Below are 15,192 nucleotides of genomic sequence, written 5' to 3' on the forward strand. Positions count from 1 at the left end.
TTTGAGGGGCAACAAACACATCTTCCTCAACTAGCACAGGGCCTAGCACAGATGGCACTCCATAAATACTGTCTAGAATTTAAAAATAAATAAATAAGCAAACCTGGGATGGGGAACATTGGTTATGAAGTTACAAAGACAGTCATCATGAATACCCTTCTTGCTAAACTGTGGTCAGAATAAGAAACTGTCCATGTAAGATGCCCCCCAGCGCAGGATGAAGCAAAGTGTAGACTTCTGGCCAACGGTATCTGCTAGGATTACGATACGGCGTCTCCTCTTGCGACAGACCTTGAACGGACACAACCCCCGAAGCCTTAGTGAAGAGCCTCATCCGACCGACACTTTTGCTGCAGGACGTGGGAAGTAGAGACACTTCCATGGCACAACTGGAGGGCTCGTGCCCATGACGGCATGGTTGAGACATACAGGTGTCTGCTTATACACGTAACAGCCGGACAATAATAGGGACTTTTCTATTTTTTTTTTAAGATTTTTTTTAACGTTTATTTATTTGCAGAGAGAGAGACAGAGCATGAGCGAGGGAAGGGCAGAGAGAGAGGGAAACCCAGAATTCAAAGCAGGCTCCAGGCCCTGAGCCATCAGCACAGAGCCCGACGTGGGGCTCAAACTCACAAACCCTGAGATTGTGACCTGAGCGGAAGTCGGACACTCCACCGACAGAGCCACCCAGGAGCCCCATTTTTTTTTTGAGCGATGGGGAGGGGCAGAGGGAGAGGGAGACAGAAAATCTTAAGCAGGACCCACACCCAGCCTGGAGCCCCACGCGGGGCTTGATCCCAGGACCCCGAGATCATGACCTGAGCCACAATCAAGAGTCAGATGCTCAACCGACTGAACCACCCAGGCTCCCCAAGGGGCTTTTCTGTTCTGAGCTGTGAAATCATGTCAGTATGGATGCATCACTGTCTCATATGTCAGTCTGTTGTTGCTAGACTTAGAGAAGGTATGCCAGGAAATCCTTATGACAGTGAATCACTTGCGAGGGTTACACAAGTATTCTGACACCCAAGACAAAGCAACAGTACCACAGAACTAGCTCAGCACTACAGGTGATAAGAGAAAGCAGTAGAGAAAATAATGACACCACAGAGATGTTCAAATACCTTAAAAATCGGTCAGAGCAACCACCGGCTATCAGCCACCTTCAGTTAGGGGCACCACAATCCGGGGCCTGGCGCTGCTTTCCACATATGAACTAACTCCTCGGTTGGCTTTCGTTCCTTCAGGGAGAGTAACATCCAATTTCAGAATCTTCCTGGGTCAAATGGCTACATTTATGACATTGGTTTTGATCAAAAATGGCTGACCAAGATATAGGTATGCCCCCTATGGACTTAGGTGATCCGGAATGGAAGGCCCTAGAAATCAATCTGAGGAATCAGAGGGCAGGAGAGGGATAAATTTCCCCCCGACTATCCACTGGGTATGAAGTGAAGCTGTCTCATTCATTTTGCAATGTTAATTCTAAAATGTGAATCCACAGCCCAGACTTCTCTTCTAATGTCCAGATCCCATATCCAACCACCTAGTGAACATGTCCACTCAGAGATCACTCATATTGCTAAAACAGCTTTTCCCACATTAAACCATGGCAACAGCATGGATTCCCAAGCACCTTTCTTGTTCCTCCATTCTTCCCCAATGTCTAATCAGTCACCATGTCCGACTAATTGACCATTTTCCATGCCTGCTATAGGCAGCACTGGGCTGAGCTCTCTGCATAGGCATTATTTTTCTATTGCTGCTGTAACAAATTACTGCAAATTTAAAGGTTTAATAAGACACACGCAACTTACCTTACAGTTCTACAGGTCAAAAATCCAACACCAATCTCACCAGAGTACAATCAAAGTACTGGCATTCCTTTCTGGACGCTTTAGCGGAGAATCCATTTCTTTGCCCTTTCCAGCTTCTAGAAACCACTCACATTCCTTGGCTCATGGCCCCTTCTTCCTCCATCTTCAAAGCCACCAACAAGACATCCCTCTGGCCTATCTCCATTTCACACCCTTTTCTGACCACAGCCAGGAAAGGCTCTCCACTCTTAATTTTTTTTTTTTTCAACGTTTATTTATTTTTGGGACAGAGAGAGACAGAGCATGAACGGGGGAGGGGCAGAGAGAGAGGGAGACACAGAATCGGAAACAGGCTCCAGGCTCTGAGCCATCAGCCCAGAGCCCGACACGGGGCTCGAACTCACGGACCGCGAGATCGTGACCTGGCTGAAGTCGGACGCTTAACCGACTGCGCCACCCAGGCGCCCCAGAAAGGCTCTCCACTCTTAAGGACATATGTGACTAGACTGAGGTCACTTGGATAATCCAGGATAATCTCCCCACCCGAGGGCTCTTACTTTTTCATCACACCTACAAAGTCTCTTTTGCCATAGAAGGTAACAAAATCACAAGTTCTGGGGATTGGGACTGGAGGGCCAGTATTCTCGCTACCAAAACATGCATTATCTCATAATCTTCTCAAGAACCCTGAGATGGCTACTATTACTCCATTTTACAGACGAGAAAATAGATTTAGCAAAGGTGCCTAAAATGTGTCAGGTCACTTTAATATGTGGCAGAGAGATTCGCATCGAGGGCTGTTTGGCTTCTTATACTACATTCCTACTTCCTTACTGTCTGTTCCCTCAATAATCCCACCACACCTGTTCAGGCCACCGTCATGATTTACAGTGGACTGTTGAACAACATGAGGATTCGGGGCACCAACCACCTGACCAGTTGAAAATCCGTGTACAACTTTTGCCTCCCCCAAAACTCGACTAATAGCCTGCCGTTGACCAGAAGCCTCGGCGATAACATAGTCAATCAACACACATTTTGTAGGTGATACATATTATACATTGAGTTCTTGCAATAAAGGAAGCTAGAGGAAAGAAAACGTTGTTGAGAAAAACACAAGGTAGAGAAAATACAATACTCAATACAATACTGTATTTATTTTTTTTAATCCACACATAAGTGGACCCATGCAGTTCAAACTTGTGTGTTGTGTAAGGGTCAACTGTACTTAGAACACTGGGTTATCATAACTGGTCTCTCTCCCTTCAGTCTTATGGTCCTTCAGTCCACTGTCTACTCTGGAGCCACAGCTAGCTTTGTAAAGCACGGATCTGGTAAGGTCGCCACCAGTCATTACTCCATTACTCTGGGAATCAAGCCCAGTCCCCTGGACATGGTGGTACAAGGACCATAAAATGTAGCCTCTGCTTCCCTAGAACTTCACCACCTTTCCCCACACCCCTCCTCCACCCTCACCATCTCTGTGCTGAAAGCAACACAGAACTGCTATCGGTTCCCCAAATTTATCGTGTTTTCTCTCAGCCTCCAGATGTTTCCACGTGCTAAGCCTCCCTAAGTTTGTTTGGGCCGATTCAATAAGATAATAGATGTAAGGTGCTTATTTCTGCACTTTGAACACAGAAAATGCTTAAATAAAGGGCTGACTGCGGAGACAGGCAATGCTTTGTATGAGCGGGAACAATGTGCGAGAGGCCTTGCCAACATAGATCCAAAGTAAATGAAAATAGGAAGTTGAGCAGAAATTTATCAAATCTGCTTTTTTTTTTTTTTTCAATTTGTTTTTCACGGGCCGCCTCCGAGGATTGGTTTGCATAGAGATAGGGAGAACAAAAGCGTGTTTCAAAAACAACATAGCTAAGAATTACTGAATAACCCATCCTCTCCGTCCTGTTGTCTAAGACGATAAGCACATAAATGGAACAAAAATAACAGGAATTCAAAGATTGAACCACAGCGCCCTCTGTTATAAACTAGGGTAACTGCAGGGAATGGGCTGGTCAATGTAAAGATATCTTTGTTCTTCAAGCACCGTCATCGGAAGCAAAGGTCCAGGTGGTTTAAGGAAGAGGGCGAGGGATTTTTTTTTTTTAACAATTTGCATCTCTATATGAAACAGAATTTTTCACAGTATGATTTAGGGGAGAGATTCAAGCCCATACGTTGTCCCGGACCTACACATGGAGTAAGCTCTATCTGACAAAGGTTAACTGCACATCTGCACATCCTGGGCACTGATACAGACACAAATAAGCCATTACCTGCTTTTAAGGGGCCTGGAGGTAAGGCAAAGAGCCAACCATGAAAATGCTCTATGGAGATATAAATAATCCCATACAGAGGGAGCGAAGGGAGCTCAGAGGGGAAAAATCTCTTCCTGTTCAGGATGGTCAAGACATCTTTACTAAAAGGCGTGATGCTTTTGCTGAATCCTGCAGAATGCTCTAGAATAAACCAGGCACCGAAGCATGGGAGAGGCAACATATGCAGTGACACAGAGGCACCAAACAGTGTGAGGGGAAGAGCCACAAAGATGATGCTGGAAAGGGAGATGAGACCAAGACCTTGTAGCATCTTGATCATTAACACGAAGGAGGATGAACTTTATCTGAAGTAGATGGGAGCCCATGATGACTCTTAAGCATAGCAGTGACATCGACAAATTTGAATTTTAGAACTGTTACTGGGGCTACCGTCTTGGGGGGGGGGGCAGGGGGGGCAGAGGTTTGTTAGAGGTATCATAGTAATCCAGGAAGTGGTCTGAATGATGTCTGAACAGTGATCAGTAATGCAACTGGAGATGTAGGGACAAAAGTCAACAAAGAAAAAGGACTGCTGTCTAATTGCACCTGGGTGATGCCATTCCCCGACACAACTCTTTAAGGAATTTCAGACGAAGACCAGTCTGGGGAGAGAAGAGATTACGTTGAGTTTGGACGTTTTCAGTTTAGGATGTCTGTGAAACATCTAGGAAGAGATACGCAATAAACATCGGACATCTGGACTTGGAATTCAGGAAAGAGGTCTACAATAGATATAAATTTGAGAATCGTCCCCACGAGGTGTTAGCTGAAGCCATCAAAGGGAGAGTAAAAGAGGAACAGGAAAGACCTCCGGAAAAATCTGACATGTAGGATTTTAGATGGATGGAGAGAAGGTCATCGAGGGACTTGGGTTGTAATCACCAGAAAGGCTGGAAGAAAAACCATAGGAGACGAGTATCATTGGAGCCCAGAGAACACAGCGAGGCCAGGAGGAAAGAACTGGCATAGCACGGCCACGCAAAAAGCAGCAGTAAGTGGAAAACCACTGAGAGCCTCACCCACCCTGTCTGCCCCGACCTCTCCACCTATGCTGCCCGCCCTCCCCACATCTGCCTCCCTGATATGCCAGTCACTTTCTACTACCCCATTTTACTTGATGCGCCCCATAAAGTCTAGCTGAAAATACTGTGTCTCTGCCTGCCTTGTCCGCAACCCTTTACAGAACGTACGTGCCGCGAAGGCAGGAATCTGGTACAGCACATTCGCCACTGTCTTCATTTGGGTTTCACAAAAGCAGACCCTGAGACTGGGACGGGAATGCAAGGAGATGAGATGGGAGGGAATCAAAAAAAAAAAAAATGCGGGGAAGGGAGTGGAGAAGGAAGACAGTAAAGAGTGAGGATTGAAGTCAGTTACTGCCGTGGGCAACTGCTGTGTAATTGTACCAGGAACCTTTGTCGGTCTGCGGGAAATAGACGCACCAGAGATTTCCCACCCAGGGGCCAAGGGGACGGGGTGTCCATCTGCCTACTTGAGGAAATCTGGGGGCTGGGGGAAGAGAGCTTTAATTTCCCAGCATGCGTGGGCCACCCTAGATGTAAGCAGAATAACTCCAGCAGCCAGAGAGAGCCCCCCGGCAAAGAAACCAAGTGGCAGGAAATGGAAGCGAAGGTGGGACGGAAATAGAAATAGGAGGTTCAACGGAACAGGCCCCTCACAGCACCCACCGTAGATCTCAAATCGCTCGCACAGAAAATCGTCCCGGGTACATGGCTCTCCAAAGATATCTGAATGAAGAGTGTAACCGGTGAATGAATGAGAAGATGGCCCTCCGAGTTTTACCTCATGCCGTGTTCCGCTCAAGCTCAAGGTCCAAACCATACTGGACTTCGCCAATTTCTCACCTCAGAGCCTCTCGACACACGCTGCTCCCATTGGCTGAATGTTCCCTTTGCCACCAAGGGTCCCTGCTGGAGGAAAGCCGCCTCCGACCTCCCTCCCAACAGTCCACGTTTCCAGGTTCCGTATCCCCCCCCACGGCACCCTGCCTGCCACCTGCTTCCCCTTCCGAACGCTCACTGCCTTTGAAATCACCGTCCACCCCATTCATCAGTGTGATTCCAATATAATAGCCTACTATGTAGTAAGCCCTCAACATGTATTTATTCAATAACGTACGGGTTAAGATTAGAGTCAGAGGATCCTGTGGAGGTTTTGGATACGCAAGTGAGAGACCGAAATAGCAGCTGGAAGGAATAGAGAAACCTGGTGACTAACAAACAAAGATCCCAGGCAATGCTGAAGACTGGAGTAGGAGAGTCTGGAGTGCATTAATGTACAGTGGCACCGATCTCCATGATTCTGTGTCTCCCACCCCACCCCCGAGTCACGCTCTGCGAAGCAGATGTGGATCCATAGATGGTGGGTGGTCAGGTTGACACCTCACTGTGGTTTTGAGGGCAGGGCAGGGAGAGACGAACATGGCAAGGGGGTTGAGGCAACTGGAGGAGCGACTGGAACGATCTGCTCAGTACCTAGGTCGGTCTCATGGGGAAATGTAGAGCCCGGATGGTTGACAGGTGAGTGATGAAGAGGTTAAAAAGGAGGTGAAAGATCAGACATCTTGGGGCGCCTGGGTAGCTCAGTTGGTTAAGCGTCCAACTTCAGCTCGGGTCACGGTCTCACGGTTCGTGAGTTTGAGCCCCGCATCAGGCTCTCAGCTGTCAGCACAGAGCCCACATGAGATCTTCTGTCTCCCCTCGCTCTCGGCTCCTCCCCTGCTCACTTCTCTGTCTCTGTCTCTCTCTCTCTCAAAAACAAAAAGCATCTTAAAAAAGGAAAACAAGATCAGACATTTTTTTTTCAAAGTTTATTTTTATTTTTGGGACAGAGAGAGACAGAGCATGAACGGGGGAGGGGCAGAGAGAGAGGGAGACACAGAATCGGAAACAGGCTCCAGGCTCTGAGCCATCAGCCCAGAGCCCGACGCGGGGCTCGAACTCACGGACCGCGAGATCGTGACCTGAGCTGAAGTCGGACGCTTAACGGAATGCGCCACCCAGGCGCCCCCAGACATCTTGATAGGGAGGAGGAAGGAGGTGCCAAGAAGAGGGAAGAGTGGTTAGCGAATAGCATGTGAAGTCTCTGATTCCAGAGACGGAGGGATACTGCGATTAAGGAACATGGAAGTTCCGGTTCAGCAGGGTCAAGACTGAATTTAGCAGCTTCAGCTGGAGAGGGAAGGATAAGCCAGATTATGGAAATTGTGGCATTCTTTTGTGAGGTATCAGTGAGGTCTCTTGCGTATCCCCTTGCCTGCCTTGTTCACTGCTGTATCCCTAACATCAACAAGAGCACTCACAACAAGGCAAGAACTCAATGAATATTTGTGTAAGGAACATCTGGCTTAAACAAGTGAGGAAATGTATTGGCTTATGCAAGCTAAAACCATAGGGAAAGGCCATCTTCAGTTACCACTGGGCTCAAGGATGAAATAATCAGGCTCAGGCTGTCTCTATAGCTAGCCCATCCTCTCCATTGTTTTGGCCTGGGTTCCACATGACAGGAAGACCTGGGAAGACTCATTTTCCCCCAATTCCTAGAAGAACTCTCATTGTCCCTAACTGACTCATATGCCCATCCCCAAACCAGTCACTGTGTACAAGAGAATGATTCATTACGATTGCTTTCGGCCCAGGTCACATGCTCTACCCTGAAGGCTAGGGTAAAGTCAACCTCACTGCAGTTCTAGAATCTGAGATCGAGGGGAAATTACTGTAATTCTACCAAAAGTGCTGCTAATACATCATGGGTAGCAAAGACAATGGGAGGCCACGACAAAAAAGCATAACTCGTATTCTGCCCAGTAGCAGTAAGGAGCTGCTGAAGGATTCTGGGAAAGCAGCATGGACAGATTTGCATTTCAGAAAGAGCATCCTGGAGCAGTGTGGAAAACACCCTAGAAAGGTTGAGGCCAAGAGGAGAGCATACAGGACATCACTCAAATTCAAAATCTTCAACTAGCAATGGATCACCTTTCTTCTCTGTCTGCAGACAGAGAGCAAACCTATGCCCAGAGGCAAAACAATGAACAAGGCATAGTCCCAGTCTTCAAGAAGGTTCTAGTTTAATGAGAAAGACAGACAAAGCCAGCATTCACATTACACGTAATCATGGGAAGCCTTCCTGGTGTACAGGAAGGACCATCTAAGCTAAGGTCTGAAAGATAAATAGGCATTGACAGTTCTTATAACCAGAGTCAAGTGGAAACACTGCACATTTGGAAAAGTACTAAGTGTAATATAGCCAGAGAGCATGAAGTTCTAATAGGGAAGCAAAAGGGCATGAGGCCAGATTCTATCAGAAGGCCAGATCGTGAAAGGCTTAGCAAAGACAAAGTAAGGCACTGGGCATCATCCTGAAGGCTGCAGAACCATGAGCATTTTAAAGTTTCGGAGTGGTGTTACCCACTCAGCACGTAAAAATGATCGATCCTGGGGTGCCTGGGTGGCTCAGTCAGTTAAGCTTCCGAACCTCGGCTCAGGTCATGATCTTGCGGTTCCTGAGTTCAAGCCCCACATCAGGCTCTATGCTGCCAGCTCAGAGCCTGGAGCCTGCTTCAAATTGTGGCTCCTCGCTCTCTCTGTTCCTTCCCCACTTGCACTCTGTGTCTCTGTCTCTATCTCTCTCTCAAAAATAGGTAAAGATTAAAAAAAAAAAAGATCAATCTGGCTATGCAGGATGTGGAGTAGGAAATCACAGAATAATACGCAAGATCATGATAAAAGGGGCTTTGCAGTAATTCAGAGAAGAGACAGTGGTACCGTTCCTGAAATGGCGGCAACGGGAATGATAAGAAGCGGACACGTTTGAGAGTCTTAACATTTGGAGCTTGGGGCGCCTGATGGCTCAGTCGGTTAAGCCTCTGACTCTTGGTTCTGGCTCTGGTCAAATGGTTCGTTTTCATGGTGTTGTGATTTTAAACTCCGCATCCGGCTCTGTGCTGACAGCATGGAGACTGCTTGGGATTCTCTCTCCCTCCCTCTCTGCCCCTCCCCCACTCGTGCTCTCCCTGTCTCTTTCAAAAAATTAATAAAAGAAAAGAAAAGAAAAGAAATGAAATGAAATGAAATGAAATAAAATAAAATAAAATAAAATTTGGAGCCAAATATCCTTGGAAACAAGGCTAAGGGTATAACGGAAGTGAAGGAGAGAGGTGGGAGTCCCTGATGGCATTTAGATTGCCAGTTTGTGTGACTGAATGGATAGGGACACTATTTAAAGGAGGGGAACAGGTTTAGGGGAGAAGATCATGAACTTGCTCGTGGACACACTGAGGGTGACCTGCCGGGGGAATCCCATGCGGTGGTGCCTGCCCTAGATGTGCGGACTTGGAGCTCAGGAGATGCTTTGTAGCCAGAAACATATTCAGGTGGCTTCAGCATGAAAATGAAACGAGTAAAAAGTCACCCGCACGTAGGTCTGTGTTCAAAGAGAAGGATCCTGGCAGCAAATGCCTAGGAAAAACTAACATTTAAGGGATGGCTTAGGACTGGGAGCCCTTGAGGGTGTTCAGAAAAATAAGTCAGGGGGCAGAGAAGCAGGGGCTTGAGCCAAATGAGGGTTGGAAAGGAGTGCACAAAACAGAATCGAGAATTATACGTAAGGTGTAAAATGAACAGAGCTCCCCAATATCCTGGATGGGGGAACTAAGGGAGAAGAAGGAAGGAGTCAGGAATGACTCCTGGGTTTGTAGCTTGGGTGACCAGTTGGCGCAGCTCTGCAAAAGTAAGAGGAGGCTAGATTCGAGAACTAATTGTTTAAGGTGCTAGTGGGATATCCAGCAGAAGAAGTATGGCATCCGGAGGGCATGCCCAAGAAGGCATCGGGATAGCAGCTAGCCTTGGAAGCAGTCAGTGCAGACGCGGTGGTTACCATCAGAGGAGAAGACGAGATGGCCGCACATTAGCTGAAATCAGAGCCCCAGGGTTACTCTCATTTAAGGAATAAGCAGTGGAAGAAGTTTCAGCAAAGGAGACTCTAAAGAAACCGAGAGCAGGAAGAACAGAGCTGGTCTTTCAGAAGAAAGCCTTCTTGCCGGTAGCACAGAGTGCTTTGGGATATTGATCCTCGTACATTGCTCTGCCGTCAATTTCCTCATCGGCTTTGGGTCTTAGGAAGTCTAATTATGTAATGACTCCACATATCTTCTAAATTCATCCCAAAGCTCATCAAAGGTCCTAGGACCCATAGGAGTTCTTTAGTTTCCTAATTTGCCTTTGAATAAAGGACTTGCATGGGTTAAAAGAAGTGGACCACTTAATGGAGAAATGGCTGGATATTTCCATATTTGGAAATACTTCAATCATTAGGGTTGAGCAGAAACACACCGCATCCTTCAAACACTGTTCCTCTTTCTTCACATGGTATTGTGAATGGCTCAGCAAGTGGGCCCATCATTTTCTTGCTAATTAATTTAGGTCTAATTGGTTTCAGCCCACACAACCGTGCAGGTTGTAAGAGAGGGCAACAAAAGTCATATTCCACTAAAAGTACCTGCCAGCATCAAAGCCTCCACCATTAAGCAATTCACTATAGAGGGAAGAGCTCTTCAGAGCTAAACAAAGTGAATTAAATCCCCCACCTCCCAATTAGCTTCAGAAAAATCTCAAAGTGCTCAGAACTCTGTCAAAGCACCAGGAAGCATTTAATCTCCCGATCACCCTTCCAGCCTAACACAGTCTTGCAAGGAGTTACCAAACATTCACCAGCCTGCATGCTGGATATTGTTTAGGAGGACTTCAAGTTCCCCAAATGACTGTTCCCTCCGGAGGGGCCACGGTCAAGACTAGTTTTGCTTATTATTTTATCCCCAGAGACTAACACTGTGCGTGGAGACGATGCAATCAGTATTTGTTACACAACTAATGACCACACGAAGGGAAAGAGGGAAGACAATAGAAAGGAAAGGAGCGAGGGGGAGGGATTGATTCATGGAGTCACTCCAATTCAAGAAGTCCAAGTACAAGAGGCAGCCCCATCACCTACATGCTGTGTGACCACAAACAAGTCACCTAACCTCTCTGAGTCATAGTTTCCTCTTCTGCTGAATGGAAATCATGCCTGCACCGTTTATCCTAAAGAGTGATAACAAAGTGGAGCTCGTGAACTTGAAAGCATTTTGTCCACGGTAAAAGACAGCCGTTGCTATTAACATTAGGGACCCCGCTTTAAATTGTTCTCTATTGTGCCCACAGTTAACATCAAGCTCCTGTGTCACGTAATGGTCTTTCAGTCTCACTAACCTTCCAAGTTTATAGCCTGAGTGTACAAAGAAGAAAGCAACTGAGTCACCGTCCTTCGGGGGCTCACAGTGAATGCAGGAGACCCATGTGCAAAGGGAAACTATAATTCAGGGAGTCTGAACACGCAGTGGAGACCTGGATGAACGACTGGCGGGAAGTCACGGAGGAGGAACAACGATTCTACACGGCAAGCAAGTCAGGGACTTGAGAAGCAGGCTGATCTGTCAACTGTGTCATAAAGGACAGTAGACGCTCGCCAGGTGAAGACAGCACAGCTTCGAGTGCTCGAAAAGCTTTCGTGAATAATATTTTCCTGTTATGTATTTTTCAACTTTCTACACTCAACATGTTTAAGGAATAAGCTCAAACAAGTTTTTACACGTACCCACATATGAGAGACACACAAGTTCTACGGGTTTTCTGGCTTTTTCCTACGCTTGGAACACTCCGGGATTAAAATTAATTTTTCAGGGAACGAAGAAAGGTACATGGCTGGGGCAGAGGACAGGACATGGGTAAGAAGCAGATTGTGGTTGGTCTGGGCCAGACTGAGGAAGACACTGCATGACGGAATGAGGATTTTGCGTCTTGTTGTCCTAGCAAAAATGGGAATCCACGGTAGATCACACAACCGGATTGAAACGATTGTGGTCATCGCTGCTATCGGGCAGCTAAGTCGAGGCATGGCGGAGAATGCGCGAGCTGAGGGCAACGGGTTGAGACCCGGCCGCCACTCTCACCTTTCGCTTCCTGTTTCCACGAACAGTGCCCTCCAGATGCTGGGAGTGAACCCGACAAGAAAGGATCATTCGGATCTGGGGGGACGAAGGATGCATGAGACGTGACTGAGCTGGCTGTGGTGTTCCCAGGGCCGGTACCCAGGGACGAGCCTCCGCTTCGTCTCCAGGTAGGAAGAACGGGGGGCCGGGCCAGGCACACAGAAACACTTCCCGGTTCACTCCGACTCTCCCGCTTTACCAAGAAGTCATCCTCGCGTCACCTTGTGCCGCACGAGGTCCCACCCAGCCCCAGGATGGAAGGCCAACGGTGTGTTGCTGTGACAGCAAGTATTTAAAAGGAAAATAAAGCAGTGACAAGCTGTGACATCCTATCATTAAGTAATCATAATTTCCTCCCTATATTACGACAATAGATGTCACTCTCTCATCTGGAAGGCAGGCCACGTATAGAAACACCATGTCAAAAACCTTTTCAGACAAAGACGGGGCGGGGGGAGGGGGGGGTGAGTGAGCTGGGTGCCGAATAGAATATTTTGATGGTTGCATCCACCGTGCTTCCCACCCCCCGACTCCTACGTGCTCTGATAAAAGTCAGATCTGTAAAGAACTTCAAAGGCTCCCCGGTCTGACAAACAGTAATAAAACAAGTAACTGGAAAGAAGAAAAAAAAAAAAAAATCCGCCAAAGTGCGTGGAGGAAGCCGAGCTGACAAGTGTTATGATGGTTCTGTTTTAGCAATCAGCCGACTGACTGCAGGGCACTTCCTCCTAGTGGGAATCCCAGTCTGGGCTGTCAACTGTGAAGGAATACAGAAAGGTCAGGCGGCAAAGGGGTTCTACAGGCCTGGGATAAGCGATTGCACATTCTTCCTGGCTATTTTTCTTCCCCGTCCACATCCCACCCCAAGCCCACAGCCTGCTCCAGCCCAACTGTGACCTCAGCTCTCCCTCACCTCCTCCTTCCAAAGAGAAATATGTGAAAAGCAAAAAAAAAAAAAAAAAAAATCCGTCAGTCTGGGCCCACCTTCCCTTCCTCCATTTAATGGGGGTTTGGGGGATAGGGGAAGCGTACAACAAGGAAATAGCTCTGGAATCCAGGACATCTGGCTTCTATTCAGACCCAATCACCGGCCTTGGGAGCATATTGAAAGCATTTGGCTGTCTCAACAGTCTAAAAGAAGCTATTTATTTCAGACTCAACAACCAACCCAAACATATGCTTCCATTTGGAAACAATTGGAGGTAAGACAGAGTTCCTCTTTTTTTTTTTTTTTTTAAAGAGGAAGGTGGAAAGAACACAGGACTTTGAGTCAGAAGACTGACCTCCATCCCAACCACTGACCTGCCACTTGCTTGAGACAGCTGTGTGACTTTATCTGGCTTCCTTAATCTCTCTGCAATTTTAGTTTCTCGACCGTCAGGCCATGATTAAATTCCTCTCTCGTGGCGTTGGTGAGAGGATTAAGTCGCGCAATGTATCCTAAGGCCTGGTGCAGTGCCTGGCATACGGTCACTTCTTTCTCAGACAAACGAGCAGCCACAGTGTGGTCATTGAATATGGAAGTGCCCATTTAATCCACCTCACCCAGTGCCGCCATAATCATGTGGGCAATGTGTGTCTACGGGTTTGGTAACCTTAAAATGGTTGGAAGGTAGCAGGGATTATTGGTGGGGTCATTAGTACACCGATAATGTGTAATCAGGGTCAAAGCCAGATGCATCGATTCCTAAAACCAACCCAGGGGAAACAGAAAATGAGAAGTTCCTAGACAATCACTGGACAATTATTTGGCCAGGCTGATGGCCAACACTGCCATGGCATCAGCCCACCCATCCCCTCATCGTTATCTGGTTCTCTCTGTCATCTCCTGGAAACTACCTTCGCTGTGGGTTCTGCTTTCCCGGATGACACTGAGAACTTGGAGGAGTGTCACTACAAACGCCTGCTAAAATACACGTAGCGCGCTTTGTCCAAGGCCGGGTGAGAACTGCTTGCGCCTCCACACGTCTGTGTTCGAGTCCGTTCCTTACATGTTCTGCAGCCTAGGTAAAGGTAAAACCCAAGCTCCTGCCATTTGGTCACCTGGTGGAGCCCAATGTGTCTCTCTGGGCTTGATGCCCCTTTCAGAACTTTGCCGAACCCTCACTTCCCTAAGCTCTACGACTAAGAAACTCTAAGCTCTAAGAAGAAGGGCTCTTCGCGCAGTATTTTAGAATGTGTGCTCTGACCTAATCCTAAAATCATCCTCTAACTGTGTGTAATACTGCAGGTGAGGCAACGGTCTCACCCAAGGGCACTGAAGGGTTCCTTACTCAAAATCCTCTGCTTCACGTGACAGCTTCCAACCAAGTCGGCGAGCACTGCCTCTGTGTGTGGAGTCATGGGTATGAAGGAATCCCAGGACAGGAAAGTAACCAGGAAAAGCCAACATTTGGTCCGCAGGAATCCTGGAGAAAGCCCTGGAGACACAGAGAGGTATTCAATAAGGACCCTACATGGCCTCAATCAGACAGTCTCAAGACACCCGCTCTCCCTAGGAGGAGTTTGGCCCAGTGAAATTATACCCCACTCCCATCCCATGTTCGCCTAAAACAAAGTATCAGCCCTATGGCCTTACAACTGTAGAGGAATAAGGAGGCCTGAGATGGAAATATCTGGCTTCCAGACCTGGAAGCAGCCCTTCACGTCCTTTGCCCCCAGACTTCTCCATGTTTCTGCCTCTGCCCTGGCTTTGTCCCCGGAGTTCTCAGCACACCCATGACATTGAGCGACCTGCTGTCTGACCTGCCTTCGATAAGGTTCAGTGTCAGGGTTTGTGTCAGGTCGGACTGCCTTATGACCCTGCTCCTCCGACACAAACCTTCTGAGGGACTTGTGCGATAGAAATTAAGAATGACACTGTTGAGGGGCGCCTGGGTGGCGCAGTCGGTTAAGCGTCCGACTTCACCCAGGTCACGATCTCGCGGTCCGTGAGTTCGAGCCCCGCGTCGGGCTCTGGGCTGATGGCTCAGAGCCTGGAGCCTGTTTCAGATTCTGTGTCTCCCTC

The sequence above is a fragment of the Leopardus geoffroyi genome, chromosome D1 (genome assembly GCF_018350155.1).
Source record: "Leopardus geoffroyi isolate Oge1 chromosome D1, O.geoffroyi_Oge1_pat1.0, whole genome shotgun sequence".
NCBI classification, from domain to species: domain Eukaryota; kingdom Metazoa; phylum Chordata; class Mammalia; order Carnivora; family Felidae; genus Leopardus; species Leopardus geoffroyi.